Genomic DNA, 20,641 nt, shown 5'->3' on the forward strand with positions numbered 1-20,641 from the left:
AATTCAAAATGAACTTTGCAAAATCAAGAAAATTTAACTGTGACAAGTTAGAACTGAGTATCTCCATCCTTGTAAAGCTCTTTTAAAAGATACAAAAACTACTTATTTGACACAAAAAATTTCTTTTTTAATTACCATAAAGAAAAGAAAAAACAACACAGAATCAGGCAAAATAGTCTCTCAAACCCCTAAAAGCTCTTTTAAAATATACAAAAACTACTTATTTAACACAAAAATTTCGTTTTTAATGACCATCAAGTAAAGAAAAACCACTCGTAATCATTCAACTGAGTATCTCAAACACCTTAAATATCTTTTAAAATATAAAAACAATAATTATTTAAAAAAAAATTTCCTTTTTTTTTTACAACCAAGTAAAAAAAAACCACACGGAATCCGGCAACTGAGTCTCTCAATACCCGTAAAGCTCTTTTAAAAGATACAAAAACTACTTATTTAACACCAAAATTTCGTTTTTAATGACCAACAAGTAAAGTAAAACCACACGAAATACGGTAACTGAGTCTCTCAAACCCTGTAAAGCTATTTTAAAATATACAAAAACTACTTATTCAACACTAAGCTTTAGTTTTTAATGAAAAACAAGTAAAGAACAACCACAAGGTATACGGAAACTGAGTCTCTCAAACCATTTAAAGCTTTTTAAAAGATACAAAAAATACTTATTTAACACAAATATTTAGTTTTTAATGACTACCAAGTAAAGAAAAACCACACGTAATAAGGCAACTGAGTGTCTCAAACCCTGTAAAGCTCTTTTAAAAGATACAAAAACTACTTCTTTAACACAAAAATTTCGTTTTTAATGACCATCAAGTAAATAAGAATCATACTGAATTAGGCAACTGAGTCTCTCAATCCCCTTAAAGCACTTTTAAAAGATAAAAAAAATACTAATTTAAAACAAAATTATATTTTTTATTGAAAAACATGTAAAGAAAAACCACCACGGATGATTATACTTAGTCTATAAATCCACTTAAATATATTTTAAAAGATACAAAAACTACTTATTTAACACAAAATTTTCTTTTTTAATGACCACCAAGTAAAGAAAAACCACACGGAATTCGGCATCTGAGTCTCTCAAACCCCTTAAAGCTCTTTTAAAAGATACAAAAACTACTTATTTAACACAAAATTTTTGATTTCAATTACTACCAAGTAAACAAAAATCACACGGAAATAGGCATCTGAGTCTCTCAAACCCCTTAAAGCTCTTTTAAAAGATACAAAACTACTTATTTAACACAAAAATTTCGTTTTTTTAATGACTACCAAGTAAAGAAAAAACACACGTAATTAGGCAACTGAGTCTCTAAAACCCTGTAAAGCTCTTTTAAAAGATACAACAAATGACCACCAAGTACAGAAAAATCACATGGAATCCAGCAACTGAGTCTCTCAATCCCCGTAAAGCTCCTTTAAAAGCTACAAAAACTACTTATTTAACACAAAAATTTCGATTTTAATGACCACCAAGTAAACAAAAATCACCTGGAATTATTAGACTGATACTATCAATCATCGAAAATCTCCAATAAAAGAAACCAAAACGACTTATTATACCCAACAAGTTCGTTTTTAAATACCATCTAGAACATAAAAAAACTATGGAATTATGTATCAGAGTCTCTCAAACCCTGTAAAGCTCTCTTAAAAGATAAAAAAACTACTTACTTAACCCACACTTTTTAATTTTCTTTGCCCTATCGAACTGGACATCCACACGGAATTAGGCAACTTAGTCTCTCAAACCAATTAAAGATCTTTTAAAATATAAAAAAACTAATTAATTAAAACAAAAATTTAATTTTTAATGACCATCAAGTAAAGTAAAAACACACGGAATTAGGCAACTGAGTCTCTCAAACCCCTTAAAGCTCTTTTAAAACATACTAAAACTTAGTTATGACCACAAAATTATCGATTTTAATGACCATCATGTATAGAAAAATCACTCGGAATTAGGCGACTGAGTCTCTCAATCACCTTAAAGCTCTTTTAAAAGATATAAAAAATTCTTAATTTTAACCAATAAAACGAAAATTATGTAAAAAAATAAAAGAAACAAACGTCGGTATTATGAAACTGATTATATAAATCCCAGTACAGCTATTTTAAAAGATACAAAAACGACTTATTTTAAAATAAAATACAATAAAGAAAATAAAACTGGAAGTAATCTACACGCAAGCAAAAAACTGCGTTATTTTTACGTCACAATGTTTCAACTTAAAATCATTCTAAGTTTAAAATCCCATTTCTCATACTTTAATTACCTGTTACGCTTTATTAACAATCAGAATTTTAACATTACACGGAATTAGGCAACTGAGTCTCTCAAACCCCTTAAAGCTCTTTTAAAAGATATAAAAACTACTTATTTTAACACAAAATACAAGCAAGCAAATAACATGGGAATTCCTATACACGCAAGCAAATAAATGAGTTATTTTTACGTCACAATGTTTCAACTTAAAATCATTCTAATTATAGCATCCCATTTTTCATACTTTAATTTCCTGTTACGCTTTCTTAACCATCGGAAGTTTAACCAACGTAAATTAAGTTATAGACAATACTGGTTTAATCTCTTGGCAAAGGTGTAATGACCAGTTTACCTACCAGAAAAAACCTGTTTGGTACGGGGGCCCCTTGGAATTCAATAGATGGACTATACTCATATCTAAATTTTCTATTAGGTATATTGGTCCTGAAGTATGGAACAGGTTTCCGGCGGAACTAAAAGGTAAGAAGGTTCTTGAGGAATTTCGTGCTTCTTTGCGATGTATTTGTTTTAACCAGTTTTGTAGACACGGATAAGGTGATTGATCTGGGAGTGAGCATATGTTTGTGAGTGTTAAAAGAGAAAAATTTTCTTGTGTGTTGATTGAGGTGATGGTCGGTATATGAAAGGAAGCATTATTAATCATAGAGTATGAGTGTTTAATTCATTTATGTTCCCTTTAAACTAAAAAAAAATTTTATTTTCATGATATTTTTGTTTTTGTGTTGTGTAGGGGTGGGGGAGGAGAGGAGGATTCAGAGAGTATTATGTCCTCAAGGTAGTGTATTACCGTAAAAGTTGTTGAAGTGATCCTTTTTTTGGGTCATCGCAAAGACGCTAACATTCGTCAGGACCTATTTTGATATTGTTGGTATTATATGCAGTTTTGTTTTGTTAGCATTATATGGAGATTTATATGTTGTTTTTTTGTGACCCACTTGTTAATAATAAAAAAAAAAAAATTGACAAAGTCATTTTAATGAAATTTTTTTTTATATCTTTTCGTGTTTTTTTTCTTTAAGAATTCATAGTTTGGCATAATTGTGGGGGTTTGACATGCCCAATATCCCTCAAGACATAGTTGCTGGACCGTTCCACAATACTGAACAAAATAGCTGTCTCAAAATTTTGACTAGATGTGTTTGGGAAATAAATCGGCTTGAGAGACGGGTTGATTGCCCTCCAATCTCTTTTTACTCTTAGAAAGGACCCTAGAACTTTTAATTTTGAATCGAATCATCTTCTTTAATTATTTCAATGTTATTTCCACCTATTAGAGAGTAGTGCTGTCTAAGAAAATGTTTATATGCCTATTTTGAAAACCTGCACGTATACAGTTTTTTCGTTTAATTGGAACACCCCTTAAACACTTCCTAGAAGTTTCACCTTAATACTCTACGCGTCATTAGTTACAGTAACTGTAGTTGTAGTACTAAAAGTATACACATAGTACCTTCTGGCTAGTTCAAAATCCCCCACAACTTACTCATAAAGATCTAACTTAATAATATAAATTGTTCTTGAGATATTGCTTTGTCACCTTTTTGAAAGTTCACAAGCTCATAGTTTGTTTTGATTTAGCTCAACATCCATCTAAATATTCCTTATATTTGATTACTGAAGACATTGTTATATTCTCTTTGGACTGTTGGCTATAAAATGGCTGTCTCACAATTTAGATCGAATGTATTTGGGGAAAAGAGGATATCAGGGAGAGGGGGGGGGGGCATTTTCTCTCAATCAAGCTTGACTCTTAAATTGGAACTATAAGTATGCATTTACAATCAAATAAGCCTCCTCTAAAGTTCACAAGACCACCTTTTCATAAAAACCTTACATCCCCCCGGGGCATAACTTAAAACCCTTATCCCCATACTTTGGATGGTTATGTCAACCCCAAAGGCCATGTTACAAGATCTTTGAACTATTTTTGAACAAATAAAATTTCTGTCGGATGCATTGGGGGAAAATATGATGGGGGGTATAGCAGCCCTCCGATGCATTTGACTCTTAAATATGGCTCTTCAACTTCCGATTTCCAATCCAATGAGCCCCCTCCAAAGTTTATACTACCACGGTTTCCATAAAAACCTTAAACGCCCTCGTGGCATACCTTACAACCCTTGTCTTGAGGACTGTGAGGGAGTTTTCATCCTCCAAGACATAATTTCTGGACTTTTAAACTACGTCAAACAAAATAACTATCTCGAAATTTTGACTGGAAGTGTTTGGGGAAATGATGGGCGTGGGAGGTGGTTTCCCTCCAATCACTTTTTACTATTAAAGATGGCACTAGCCCTTTCAATTACCAACCGACTGAGCCCTTTCCGAAGTTTCTACGAGAACGAATGGTCATCTTAAAATTTCTATCAGATGCGTTTCGGGAAAATACGACGTGTGTGTGAGTGTGTGGGGAGTGGGAGGGCTATTTGCCTTCTGATCACTTTGACTCTTAAAAAGAGCACTATAACTTCTGATTACCAATCCAATGAGCTCTCTTTGAAGTTTATACGACTACCATTTCTATAAAAACCTTATATACCCCCAGGGCGTAACTTTCAACCCTTGACCTGAAGACTATATGGGGGCTGGGGAAGTTATCCTCAAAGACATAATTTCTAGACCTTTCATCTACAGTGAACAAAATGGCTCTCTCAAAAATTATGATTGAATGTGTTTTGGGAAATGATTGGTGCATTGGGAAGGGGGCTGAAGGACCTCCAATCACTTTTGACTATTAAAAGACCAGTAGAACTTCTGATTACCAATCAAATGAGCCCCCCTCTGAGGTTTATCCGACCACCCTTTCCATAAAAAAAACTTATATCCCCACAGGGCATAACTTACAACCCTTGCTCTGAGGGTTGTGGGGGGGGGGGGGTGTCATTTTCAAAGTAATAATTTCCGGAACTTGAAACTACACTGAACAAAATGGCTATCTCCAAATTTTTATTGGATTTGTTTGGGGAAGGGATTGACGGGGGGGGGGGAGGGGAGCTGGTTGCCCTCCATGAGCTCTTTTGAAGTTCTTATGAAATTTCTTTCTATAAGAAGTGCCCTGGTATAAAAAGAATAATATATTGTGCCCAAATCGCTCTTTACTCAGGCAGCGCTATCGCGTTGCCTAAGATATTTTGACTTGAGATTTCAATCATGCAGAACTAGAAGTGCTGATTAGACCAGGTAAGCTCCCCCCTAAACTTCAGTCTATGGGCACCCATGTACTGACAAACCATCTCTTACCTTAGAATTAATGCTTGACCACATGCTGCAAGCCCAACATATTGATGTGTCATTCTATTTTTCATAAAAAAAATGTATAACCATTAATATCAAGTAGCGAATCATTACGATCATTAAGCCAAGTCACAGTCAATCCAATAACATTTATCTCACTCACATTTTCACACAACTCAGAAATATACCTAAAACTACTATTTAACCCTCGACAATTCAAATTCATCAAGATAGGTTTCCTAAGGTTATTAGGAGAAAATATATCAATGGGGAGAACATACCTTAATGGTGGACACAGTCCCATACTCAACACGTCATCACCATCCTGGAGCACACTATCAGCCTCATCATAAACATTTACCCTATTTCTTTCAAGTAGTGACAACTTTTCATTAATCCGTGACATTGATCCTACCATAAGAACTATATACTATGAAGCCCGTCGGCAGAGTTTCAAGGAAAAAAATAACACAAATTTAAAAATTGATACAAATAAAACCAAAAAACACTCCTGAATTACTTTTCCATATCTTTTGTTTTTGTTATTTCAATCACCATTCCCTTTTAGCAGCACCTAATCTAGCTAAATATTACACAACAACTAAATTAAGTTAAGACCAAAAAAAAAAAAAAAGATAAAAAATTAACATCTATTCTTTCTAACTCACACTTAACAACCACTAAAAACCCCATCTAATATTAGTCACATGGTCATATTCTTAGTCAGATGGAGAAATAAACCATTTTGCTACACCAATGGTTATTTCCACGAGGATGGAGGCAAAAATGAGTTCAAATCTTATCTGTTTGGCCATAAAAAAGAAGAATTTTTATTACGATTCTAAAAGAAGGATACTAGTTGTGGCATCTATAAAATAATTAGTGAAAGGTAGCGCTTTAGATCTAGCTAGATTGGCATACAAGCAAATGAACATTTTTGATGATATAGGGAGAGTTGAATGACGTAAAGAAGGAAAAAAATGCTTTTAATTAGTCTTTATACCATTTTAAATAATAGACAAAACTCTGTTTAGATTGTACCTCGTTTTTACAGTTCATAGTAAAAGGTTCCTACACACGGAATCTTGTGAAGACAATTTGACTATACCATGTTTTTCTATGTTCGCAAGTCCAATTTGCTCCTTTATAGCAGCAGATGCCAATAAAAATTACTGCTTTTATAATGGGTATTTTTACTTTTTTAATTCTTATGGTTAACGCTTTTCTTTCCATGTCACTAGAATTTTTGAATGCATTAGAACCAATATTAAAACCTCAGACATTCATTTTCTTTCAATTTTTTTGTTCTATACCGTCTTCTGTGAATTAAGTTCTAAAATCGGATTGATCGTAATTTTTTAGGATGTGCTCCCGTTGCAATAGGAGGTTGCAAAAACATTGGGATTCTCTACTTTTTTGAAAACATGCATCATCTTTTCGCAAGTTATTTTAGGTATTATTTAAGGTAATTCTACTTTATGTCACAATTCAACTAGTCAACAATGTCAATGTCAAAGCAAATCAAAATAGGGGAAATTCTAGCGCTGATCGTACAATTTTACATGCGAAACTATCGGTTTAGTTTGATGATGCCTCTTCCGACCGATGCTCCATTTGGTGGACCTGAAAGTTGAAGAAATGGACTTAACCGCATACGCTTTTGTTTTGATAGAAGCTAAAAGCAGCATGGACTAAGACATAGCCTTTGAAAATGTCTGTCAATTGGCTTAGGATCTCGGCCAATCGCCTTATCATCTCATTCCAGTGACGTTTTCCACTTTCCACCCACGGAGCATTGGAGACTTTACGTTTTGGTTCAAAGGAAAGCATTAAGAATCCAAAGCAATAGAGTCAGTTTTTGTTTTCAGAGAAGGGCAAAGGCTCAAATCAACTTAACCCCTTAAAAGATGCACGCCTACTTCACACATAAACAGTATTTCTTAGTATTACTATATAATCTCCTGTTTTATATACTTGTTGTTAAATGGTTTCATTTTAATACAAGAAGGGACTGAATATTACATAACCATTAACCTATTTCGGAGGAAAAATCTTTTCTATATGGAAGAAACTAAGATAGAACCAAAAGTAGAAGTTGTTTGTAAGATATTCACAATATTTAAAAAACACAAAAATTCACAATAAGACATCCAAACAACAACACAATACTAACAATTACAGTAAGAAAAATCACAATTTTCGAGATTAATTTGCTGGCCCAGCCTCACTTGAATCATGCGGGCCAAATTGACACTTGAACCACTTGCTAGTAGGTTGAGAGCAACTTAGGTGTTTTCTTCGATTTCCTTTCGGTAAGAATAAACCACTCAACTAATTTTGTCAGAGTTGGTGCAACCAGCTGGCTGGATGTTACCTACTAGGTTTCTAGAATTCATTTCAGCTTTGGTTTGGTTGGTGAAAAGTGGTGTTGGCACACTAGCTATAGTAATTCTTAAGACTACTCATGTATAGCAAGCGCTTAATTTGTGCTTCATTATTCTATCAACTCGATATAATTATTTAGTGTAATTAACTTTTTATTCTAGGTAAAAGTTTAAACTAGAGGCTATTGAAAAGGACACGGGTTAAAAAAATAGTTCTTACTTCATAATATGCAAAATAATTGTAGCTAACACATTTTGACTGCAGCTGCATTATATTTTACCCTCCCCTCTAATAGACAAAAATAAGCCCAAATTATATATTTCTCATGCATTCCACCACAAGTTACTCTGTTTTTTCGCTTCTTGTTTCGTTACAGTTGATTTAATTTACGGAAAGACGGGTTGAAACAAAAGAGACGCATTGGCAGAATGCTTGGGAAATATAAAATATGGGCTATATATTTGCACATGAGGGGGTTGGGAGTAAAGTATAATGAGCTGCAGTGAAAATGTGTTAGCTACAATTATTCTGTATATTATGAAGTAAGAATTGTTTTCTTAACATGTTTTCTTCTCAATAGCCCCTAATCTAGACCTTTACCTTGTTCTGAACTTAATAAATCAGTGAACGGAATTATAAGGTGAGATAATTTACCTTGAGCTGAGACTAAAAACGACTTACCGTTTAATACCGAATAAATTGCTACTGACAGGCAAAACTTTGAGTTCTACCGACACCAACAATTACTGTTTTCAGCTGACGAAACCACTTCAATTGTTAAAGATTATCAAGATAGCACTAAGTATTCTCATTGATCTTACCATTTCATTTATTTTGTTTGTCTTTTGTTTAATTTGGTAAGATTACTGCATTTACTGACTAAGAACAAAGTTGTGCAAGCTTAAGAATTCAAAGGTTTCCTTGTTACTTTTGTCATCGTCTTTCATTAATTTTCTTACCCACTATTTTATTCCCCCCCCCCGTACTAAAGTTGAATAACAAGTCAAGGTGTATTGCTGTAAAACTCAATTTATTTATTTATTTTTATTTATTTATATTTATGTTTTATTATTTTATATATTTTATTGATTCATCAAGAATATTGCGAGGGGCACCTAATCCTGACTCTTGCCTGAAAATGCATTTAATAGTCAATTAAACTTTTGGAGTTTGTCGTATATTTTGAAATAAATGAAATAGAAAGATAACGATGAAATAGTATGATTAAATTTGGTATTTGATACTTGTGTACAGGAAATCGTCAACTCTCATTACCTGCGACTAAGCATTATTTTGAATTTAAATAGCCGTCCAATAGATATGTTGTATTTACGCGCTATGTTATCTATGATAAAAAAGGACTAACTGTGACATCTATAAAAGATTGACAAATATGAAATAGCGCTTTATAGTTAAAATGCTAAAATGCCGTTTTTGGTGCCATTTTTGAAGTCGAAAGGCTCGGTAACATAACATGGGTGCTGTTGTAATTTATACTGAAGGTGCTCATTTTCTCGAATACTCATCCTCCCAACCTCCTTAGTAAATGAGAGATAAAATAAAAACTTGAAATAAAACTACCGAACCCAAATAAATTTCTTTTTTTTTCATAAGTTGAATTTTATGGTCGACCTGGATTGTTTCACGGGGCGGCAGAAAGTTTTAGCATAGAGGAGTGATCCACAGCTTTCTTGGGCAGTAGGTTTTCAGTGACCGAGGTGGTATTTCCAAGAGAAATCTGTTGCAAAGTGGATTCCTCAAAGGAGAAGATCGTCGACTCTATTTATTCTTTCATTTGTCAAAATGAAGCTGGAGTATATACATGCACTTTTGACCGGGGATTAGCAGCTCCTTTGTTTTCGACTAACGCATGAAATAGGCGCTGCATGCATCGGAGCCTTTTATAAAGATTTTACTTGGCCACTTAGGATATTCTGAGAATCAAAGGAGGGTTAAATGCATTACATTACAATACAATTAAAAACAGGTAAATTACATAAAAATTTATGAACTTCTGTGAAAATTAAGTGAAATATCGTGACGTTGGTGGGCAAGAGACTAGATCTTGTTTCACTCTGTTTCAGCCCATACCTAGGTCCAGTCAAATTTGCAGTTACAAAGCTCTGTAGTGATCCTTAATAAAAATTAAGAAAAGAAAATAAAATCTAGAAAGCTATTTTTTTTTTTGAGCAAACCCCTTATAATTATATCAATGATGTATTCAGCCTACTAAATTATCAAGTGGACTGACAATGTCCAGTCTTGTTTAATTTAGTGATTATCCTGTAACACATTAACAGCGATATAATATCTACCCCATAAAATAAGAAAATATTTTCCTTAATAGTGGTTGAAGGGTTGAACAGCTTGACATCGGCAGTAGCAGAATCAACTAGCATACAACTGTTCAGAGTTGTTAACACACTGTTATATATAATTACTTGCTTACCTAATATATTGAAATTGAACATTTATGTATTTGTTTTCTTTCAATTACTTGCTTTTCTCCATTTCTTTCATGTTACACACATATAAAATAAATAAAAAAAAATCACATAAACAGCTTAAAAAAGCTTCTAAAGAAATCATCTATTACATCTTTTTCAACTCGTTTGTTATTCTTGTGGAAAACATCTTTTATACTTTTCAATACTGATCAACTAATCATTCATATGTGCAATTAAGTTCGTTCAGACATTACAACTATATATATTACTAAAAAGGCGTTAAAGGGAAAAGGCCGAATAAAAGGCCAAATAAAGAGGCTAAAGGCCGGATGAAGAAGTTAAAAGTCAAATACAAAACGAAATTAAAAGGAAAATTGTGCAATTAAATAGTAATGAAATTTGTTTGTGGTATTCATATTGATTGTTCTCCACGTTTTCATATTCAAATTAACCATATCCTTCCTATTATTTTAAGGCAACCTGATATCTCATATATAGTTAGTTCTTTCTTCTTTTTCTATATTTAGTCTACGCTTTATCGCTATTTTGTTTACTGAACTTGTATTTTATTAAGGAAAATTTTCTAAAAGAAAAAAAATGTAATAAGCCCAGCTGCATATTTTATAGCTGTAAATAATTTCAGAGACCACACTGCCTTTCCATGACGATGGAAAGGCAGTTTCTATTTCTTCAGCTTTAAAGCAAGATTCTAAGTCTGAAGATTTTACTTCAGCCCTTTCAGAACATATTTCAATTTTCCAGACCATTTTATATTGGTCGATAATGTCTCTTTGATTTCTAGGGATCGGGGTTTAAAGCAAAATTTTTGTGAAACTCTTGGAATAAAGAAAATCTTATTCAAGAACATTGCTTTGAATCGTGACACAGGTGAATTTGAGCTAAATTCTATCTACGATAATTTATTAAAATCTGATAGAGTAAAGTTCATTTCACCCACTGTAGTTGACCTCTGTCCAAGTGTTATATCATTGAACGCTAATGAACTGAATCCAAAAAGGTCAAAGAGGCTAGCTTCCGCCTTTGCTTTGAAAAGAATTAGAGAAGTAAACAATATGTAGTTGCATTTGATTTTGTATCTAAACTTTTGTTTCAAATTGTTTTAGTTTAGTTTAACTACTGATGACAGTCACTGCATATGTGACCGAAATATCTGGTATTTTTGTGAATTTCTATCACTGTTATCATCATCACTGTCTGTTAAAAGGATTTTATCCCAATTTGAACTTTTATTTATCGTTATAGCTGTAATGTTTTGCTAATCTTTATGAGGCTTATACACAATGGAGCATTAAGCACCCTCTATACCCTTCTAAATCAAATTTATCAGGGTAAAAAAATAAATATAATAATTCCGGTTTCTGCAGAATTCCTCGGTCTTGCAGTTTATTATTCATTAAAAGGACGGAAAAGGCAGTATGAATAAAATATCTTAGCACTGTATTGCATTTGATAATGGTCTCAAACAAAAAAGAAAAAGTGGTAAATTTTGACTCAGCCCAGAAGAAAATCAGCAGAAAATGTTTACGAAAATATCAGCAGAAAATATTTGTGTCTACCCGCCTCAAAATTTAATTTTTTAATTAGGCTAGTTCAATTTTACAGCACGGGGGTGGGGCCTAGGAATACAAAAGCGTTTTAAAATACCAGAATTAAGGTTTAACTCTGAACACAGGTACGGTGATGTTTAAAATAGGTTACCTTTATTTTAGTTCTCTTAAACGAGAAGCTGATATTTAGTTTATCCCTGAGATGGATTGTGCTAGTTGATGGGGGTTGTGAGAAATCCCTCTTTAAGCAGGTGGCTTGAATGAGCACTTTCATATCCAGACGATTTTACTGTTTCTAATTTGACATATAGCTTGTCTTTAATCCCCAAAATGTAGGCTGGTAGGCGCACTTTTCCAAAGGTGGGGATAAGCTGATCATTTGGGAGAAATACACGCTCTATGTGGAGGTAGGGCCGTATTCGTAAGTTTATTACAGAATGGCTTTACTTTTAGAAGAGAAGATTCACAAAAACTTAAACATATTTAATTTTAAAGATGTCTACAAAACATAAATGGCACTGGTTCTTGCTCTAGTGAAGCGAACATTAAGCCAGATTTTTTTTTTATATATCTTTTCCCTGTGAATACTTTCCTCATGCAAGTTTCTATGAAAACGTTCCTAATTTAAGTTCCAAGTAGTCTCTATTGTTACATCCTGTGATTGTGTTTAAGTAGCACCATCTATAACTCAAATCACATAATGTAAACAGTCAAAAGACTATAGAGAGTGTCAGCTCAAAATATGTCCACTGAAAAAACAAAAGGAATGAAATGAAGCCTTAAAATTAAAGAGGTTCCATAAAAGAATTTGAAATAAACGGTAAAAAAAAAATCTACCGAGGCGGCAGAGGAAACTGAACGTCTCAAGGGCTGAAAACTTTGGGCAGAAATCGACCGTAGCGAGCCTACGTCCACTCTCATGATTTTAATTGAATTTGCATACATTTTGACGTTTTTATTCTTACTTATTTTATAATTTTTTTGGTAAAAAAAAACTGTCCCTCAGAGCTTCCTATTTTGTTGTCTTGATGTCATATTCCAATGTTTTGGTTCCACTTTCTTTCTTTTAAATTTATATTGGGTAAACTTTTATAACTAAAGATAAATAATCTTTATGGGGGACATATCAGTGTCTCCAGTACGAAAAAGGGATTTCCCTGTCGCTCAAATTGGGGGAGTAAAATTCTCCTATGTCCAGTTTTTAGCTATGATGATTCGAATAATATAATTTTCGTTTCAATCTGAGACCATTTTTTAGGGTTTCAAGCTATTTTTTTAAATTTCGACAAATTTGTTATGTGAATAAACTTTTACAAATACGACTAATGGATACAATAGTTCCAAATTCTGAATAAGCTTCCAATTGTGATTCTTCCCCTTATTTACACTTTTTATTTAAAAATGCACTTTGAAATTTTCAATTACGCTGTGAGCTAAAGTTTGTTCTGTGCTAGGTTGCATCTAACGCGAAACCGCGTTAGGTTGCATCTAACGCGATTAATAGCAACTTATCTTGATGTCATATTCATAAGTGATTAGCTTTGTTTGTGAAACAGCGAAGAAAAGCAATAAAACATAAAGGTTTTAATATTTGTTTTGTATTTCCTAAAATATTTGTATGTGTAGCATTATTGAAGATAAGCTGAATCTTAACAAATTAGTAATAAAAGGCATCTATTCGTCGTAAGCTATAACTTTCAACTTGATGAGTTTTAAGCATAAAGAGTTTGTTTCGATTTATTTTCATTTAATACATAAGAATATTCAGAATATTTCCAATGATATATTGTTTTAATGGTTAGAATCAAGGCTACGTTTTATAGATCCAGGAAAATTATTCAAAATATTAGATAGGTATATTTAATCTCTGCAACCGCAACGATATTTAATCAGCCGCAACGAGTTGTCATTCCAATTCAAAGTTGAAATGTAAAATGACAGTTTGCCCTAAGAATTACTGGCTCTGTTCCAATATCTCAAAAATCCAACATAGATGGTTCCTGTATTAGAAAAAAACTTATATGCCTGAACTATATTGCATTCTTCAGGATTGCCTTCACTTATTTTTGAAAGAATACCGGTCTGAAAAAAAGTATGCTGAAAAATATTCATAAAGCATGTTCATCAAATGTTCCTAGCAATGAACTGAGAGAAGAGAGTCACTCTGACTATTAGTAACCAAAACTCTAGGAAAGCAAGCTTTCACAAAAATTATTACAGTAATTGAATTGGCTTTTTATTCTTTTTTAATATATATAAGTAACACCACACGCCTGTCAGAAGTGGTTCTAGGGGGTACAGAGGGGGCACTTGCCTCGGGCGCAGAAATTTTAGGGGAACAAAATTTCAGATGAGTAATCTAACCTTTATAATAATTTTGTAATTTTTGAAATTGTATGTTTATTAAAATAAAGGAAATAGCTCAGTTGGCAGTAGATAAGCAAACTTAATCTGGAATTTCCATTTTTCCCATATCTTTTTCTATATAAAGTAAGAAAAGTCAGATTTAGATAAATAAGAAAATGATAATAGACGAAAATTTGTTTAAAATATCGCCTGAGAATTTTTGGGAGACAAGGGAAAGGGCTAATCAAGATTTTGCCCCGGGCGCAAGAGGGACGGAACCGCTGCTGCCGACTGTAAAGATTTGATTTGTGAAAATTTTATTTGGTATAGCCGGACGAAAAGCATATAAAACAAAAAAAGTGTGAAAAAGTTTAAATCAGAAAAAGGAAGTTGTAAGTAAAAAGATGAGAAAAAAAACATGCTAATGCTATACAAAAACAATATATTGTTAAATGAAACTTATTGGGCTTTTTTTAAATGCGAGTTTTCTTTCGTCTTCGTTGATTGTTTGTTGTCATTATTTTTCTTATCTATTTTTGTAAGATTGTTTAATCTACCTTTGGGTATTTTTCTTTTTCTTTACCTTTTTTCCAATGACAACGGCTTCGAGATGTGAAGGTGAAATGTTTGGGCTATTATTATTATTTTTTGCACAAAAGAGTTTCTAAGTTTAAATTTCTTGTCAAAACTTTACCTGTGCTTTTGTGTCTTTATTTCTTCTTAATTATTGAGAATTATTGAATCAAAAAAGATAAGTCAAATTATTCAAGTACAGATAGGCTAATGTTCTTTTCAAATGCTAGAGCACAGCAACTTCTTCTTAAAGATTAACGTAAATTTCAAGAGCCCTCGGGAAATTCTGAAAAGATCTTTTCTATCTTCTTTTTTTGTATGATCCTGAGAAAGTGCATTGGAAGATTTTCTCTTTTATACATAAATTATTTCGAAAGAAGAGAATCCAGAGACTGCAGTTACTGTCAGAACCTATTTTACCAACTGGCTAAAAACCCGGATTGGAACCTGATTTCATCGATTACATTCAGCTTGTTGTCTGTCAGAGCCGCCAACAAACGCAGTGGCGTAGTGGGCTAAAATTTATGAACCAGTAGGCATCTGAACGTAATATTTTTATAGTATAACTTCAGAGTTCATGGTAGTGTTACTTCAGAGTTCAAAGTGAACACATCTAAAATCGGATATCATTTCGTAACAACGATTGGCTTGGGATTAGTGACGTATAATCCTCTCCTACGTTTACCAATTAATGCAGTAACCCAGTGATTATAGAATTTTTACAAGAAATGAAATAACAGAATTTTATTGGATACCCTTGCTCAGTTAATTTTAAAGTATTAAAATTACCGATAATAACACAAGCTTTACGGGTAAGAGCTATTCTTTCAAGTAGTTTCGATGATGACGAGCAAGCAGACGGAAACTTCTGACTCGATCGGTCTTTTCTATAATCTGTAGGCATATAAACACAAACAGCAATAAAACCACTAAATTCTACCACAAGACATACATCATTATACTAAAAAACATACATTTATACTTATTTCTAACAGCTATTATCAAGCCCCCCGAGGGTCGACCCCTAGTACTTTTAGCTGGGCGCATAAAAAACTGATGATCAGAAGAAGTAATCAGTCTTGTGCTATTATCTTCATTAAGCAGATGCTCATTAACATAAATTCTATCGAAAGCACCATAAACTATTTGAAGTATGTCCGATTTTTCTCTAGCCCCGCTTATGTTCTGACAGAACACACGTACTTCACCATTTATCGAGCCGGCTTACGATTTGAGGTATTCGGCACAGCTTAATTGGAGTTGAACCACGAGCTGCATTTTTCAGGGTCGGGCACCGAAAGCTGTTGCTTGCATGGTTGCATCTGCAGTTGGATCATTTGAGCACAATTGAGGTGCGCTCGGAGTAGCTATGATCACCGGCACACTTGCTACATTTAGTGTCCTTCTGACACTGGTTTGCACGATGACCAAAACCTTGACATTTATAGCACTGCAGCGGCTTTGTAAGGGGCTTTGACACAGAAAACATGGTGTATTCCACTTTGATTCTGAACTTGAGAGCCTGATCGAAGTCAAGCTTGGTAACGAACGTGAGCTGGACAACTGAGGAATTTCCAAGGCGCTTGGCTTGGGAAACACCGCTAATTAGGTTGGGAATAGTTGAAACGTCGTAATATTTGTCAACGTAAATGATCCCGAGGTAATCTGAACGTTGTACCTTGCTATGGATATTTTGCTCGCCTTGGGCCGTAGAGGCGATAACATTTCCGAATGTTTCGTCTTTCATATGCACAAACACCCTGTCTCTTCGTTGTTCGATTCTGTCTATTTTATCAGCGGGTCCAATTTTCCTCAAGAACTCCTTTTGCTTGGTAGGATTAGCACTCAAGCTTGCGGGCAGATTCGACAAAACAACAGGACAGTCTTTTCTGGCCAGGACAGAGATGGCCACATTGGTGGCTGGTTCTCTGAGCTCGGTATTGCAGAGGTTTCGTGCTTCTTTACAAGAAAACTTCCCATCGCTTTACAATCTTTCAATCGTGAGTCAACGATCGTACTCACATCTTCAGGAATGGTGGGAACGTCAGCTGGGTCAAGAATGGCAAAACGAGGGGTCGGAACTACATTTGCGAACCTTTGTGACATAACCTAAAAAATATCGCCATAAAAGGCAGAAGCCGGGTGAGAGTCTTTGTCGACTCTCACCCCTAAGACTCTGATAATGTCTTTGTCGAGCACTGTTTTGCATATATCAATGGCATCTTTCAGAGCTTCCTTTGAGACAAACTTCGAATGCCTGATAACAATATCCTTATTCGTTTTCTTTTCTACATGCCTCTGTATGAAGTTCAACACCTGACTTAAAACCACGATATTTTCCGTCGCTCTTGATCCAGCTATCACCCCAAAACAAGGGAAGCGTCAGCCTCCGTTCACCTTATCCCCGCAGTTTAAGGGAGAAAGTTCTCCCAGCCGGTACAACGGCACTTGCGACGGGGGAACTGCCCCTCTCCTGCTTGCCTAATTAGGGTTACTAAATTTCTTGTTAAACCACTTACGTCTTAATTAACTGAGCAAGGGTATCCAATAAAATTCTGTTATTTCATTTCTTGTAAAAATTCTATAATCACTGGGTTACTGCATTAATTGGTAAGGATATACAACAAACTCTAAAAGTTTAATTGACTATTAAATTTTTTTTCAGGCAAGAGTCAGGATTCGGTGCCCCTCGCATTATTCTTGATGAATCAGCAAAAATAACAAAATATAAATATAAATAAATAAAAATAAATAAATAAGTTGAGTTTTACAGCAGTACACCTTGCTTGTTATTCAACTTCCATAAAGGGGGAGGGGATTAAAATAGTGGGATAATAAAATTAATGAAAGACGATGACAAAAGTAACAAGGAAACCTTTGAATTCTGAAGCTTGCACAGCTTTGTTCTTAGTCGGTAAATGCAGTAATCTTACTAAATTAAACAAAAGTCAAACAAAGTAAATGAAATGGTAAGATCAATGAGAATACTTAGGGCTATGTTGATAATCTTTAACAATTGAAGTGGGTTGGTCAGCTGAAAACAATAATTGTTGGTGTCGATAGAACTCAAAAACTTGCCTGTCAGTAGCAATTTATTGGGTATTAAACGGTAAGTCGTTTTTAGTCTCAGCTCAAGGTAAATTATCTCACCTTATAATTCCGTTCACTGATTTATTAAGTTCAGAACAAGGTAAAGGTCTAGATTAGGGGCTATTGAGAAGAAAACATGTTAAGTAGACAATTCTTACTTCATAATATACAGAATAATTGTAGCTAACACATTTTCACTGCAGCTCATTATACTTTACTCCCAACCCCCTCATGTGCAAATATATAGCCCATATTTTATATTTCCCAAGCATTCTGCCAATGCTTCTTTTTGTTTCAACCCGTGTTTCCGTAAATTAAATCAACTGTAACGAAACAAGAACCGAAAAAACAAGAGTGATGTGTAGTGGAATGCATGAGAAATATATAATTTGGGCTTATTTCTGCCTATTAGAGGGGAGGGTAAAATATAATGCAGCTGCAGTCAAAATGTGTTAGCTACAACTATTTTGCATATTATGAAGTAAGAACTATTTTTTTTTAACCCGTGTCCTTTTCAGTAGCCTCTAGGTTATACTTTTACCCAGAACAAAAAGTTAATTACACTAAATAATTATATCGAGTTGATAGACTAATCAAGCACAAATCAAGCGCTTGCTATACATGAGTAGTTTTTAGAATGACTTCAGCTAGTGTGCCAACACCACTTTTCATCAAACAAACCAAAGCTGAAATGAATGCTAGAAACCTAGTAAGTTACATCCAACCAGCTGGTTGCACCAAATCAGACAAAATTAGTTGAGTGGTCTATTTATACTGAAAGGAAATTGAAGTCCTCAACCTACTATCAAGTGGTTAAAGTGTCAATTTTGCCTGCATGATTCAAGTCAGGCTGGGCCAGCAAATTAATCTCGAAAATTGGGGTTTTTCTTACTGTAATTGTTAATATTTTGTTGTTGTTTGGATGTCTTATTGTGAGTTTTTGTGTTTTTCAAATATTGTGAATATCTTACAAACAACGTCTACTTTTGGTCCTCTCTTAGATTTTTCAGCATCATTTTGACAAATGAAAGTATAAATAAGATTTTTTTACTGTAATTGTTAATAATTTGTTGTTGTTTGGATATCTTGTTGTGAGTTTTTGTGTTTTTTAAATATTGTGAATGTCTTACAAACAACGTCTACTTTTGGTCCTCTCTTAGATTTTTCAGCCTCATTTTGAGAAATGAAAGTATAAATAGAGTCGATGATCTTTTTTTTTTTTTAGGTATCCACTTTGCTACAGATTTCTCTTTGAAAAGCCGCCTCGGTCGGTGAAAATCTACTGCACAAGAAAGCTGTGAATCTCTACTCTATGCTAAAACTCTATGCCACCCCGTGAAATAATCCAGGTTGACCATAAAATTCAACTAATGGAAATAAAAAAAAAAATAAAATGAAATTTATTTAGATTCGGCAGTTTTATTTCAAGCTTTTACTTTAGCTCTCATTTACCAAGGAGGTTGGGAGGATGAGTATTTGGTAAGATGAGTACCTTTAGTTAAGTTTTCTTTTACCATATAAAATACAATAGCACCTAGGTTATGTTACCTAGCCTTTCGACTTCAGAAATGGCACCAAAAACGGCCCTTTAGCATCTTAATTATAAAGCGCTACCTCATATTTGTTAATTTTTTTTATAGATATCGTAGTTAGTCTTTTCTTATCATAGATGACATAGCGCATAAATAGAACATGTCTATTGAGCGCCTATTCAAATTCAAGATAATGCTAAATCGGAGATAATGAGAGTTGACGATTTCCTGTACATTTTTTTTCTTTTTTTTTTTAGTTAAATTAGGATTTATTCTTCAACCAAAAATAACAAAATCCAGAAGCTAAGCTTGTACAGGAAATCACTAACGCAACTAGGCCTAAAAACAACAAAAAATAACTATCATATAAAAATCACTAATAAGTGACTATGCCACCCCTACTCATTACCAACTCATCAATTCTCAGCATTCAACATGTTTGACCTTGTCCTTCTCTATCCATCAACCAAACACAAAAGTCCAAAATTTTTTTTTTACAAATTAAAGGCAAAGGAGACCGAAGAACTGACTCACTCACCCCCATATACCCTATAACAATGTTTTTTTTAAACAGACTTCTAAATTCAAAGACATCAGTCACCTTCTTGATCTCATCTGGCAGACTATTCTAAGCACGAGGGCTAACATGGCGGATACAAAACATTGACCTAGTTGTCACAGGCTTAGGTGGTCTATATTCATTCAAACGTCTTAAACTATAAGAATGTACACTAGAAACAGGCATGAAAAGATCTTGAAAGCAAATTTGTAGCATTTTATTCTGATGTTTAAACATAAAAAGAGCATTATAAAACTTAATCAATCCGAAAAATCGAACAATATATAGTTCAGCATACCTTGCTCTAACCGAGGAACGCTTATCATCTCCAGTAAGTACTCTTCTTACAGCTTTATTCTGTAATATTCTAATCTGCGATAGATGACCCACAAACGTTAAAACCAAACCAATATACAATAAATCGAATACGGACGAATAAGGGAGAAATAAAGCATTCTGAGAACCGGTTTTGGGAAAAGGCACTTTAGCTTCCTTATAATTCCCAAATTTCGGGTAACCTTAGTTTCAATTTGATTAATATGGTCTTTGAAACTCAAGCACTCATCAACTATCACTCCATGAAACTTCACTGC

Source organism: Artemia sp. Qi Xiang Cuo, chromosome 7 (genome assembly GCF_049724085.1).
Source record: "Artemia sp. Qi Xiang Cuo chromosome 7, ASM4972408v1, whole genome shotgun sequence".
In the NCBI taxonomy this organism is placed as follows: domain Eukaryota; kingdom Metazoa; phylum Arthropoda; class Branchiopoda; order Anostraca; family Artemiidae; genus Artemia; species Artemia sp. Qi Xiang Cuo.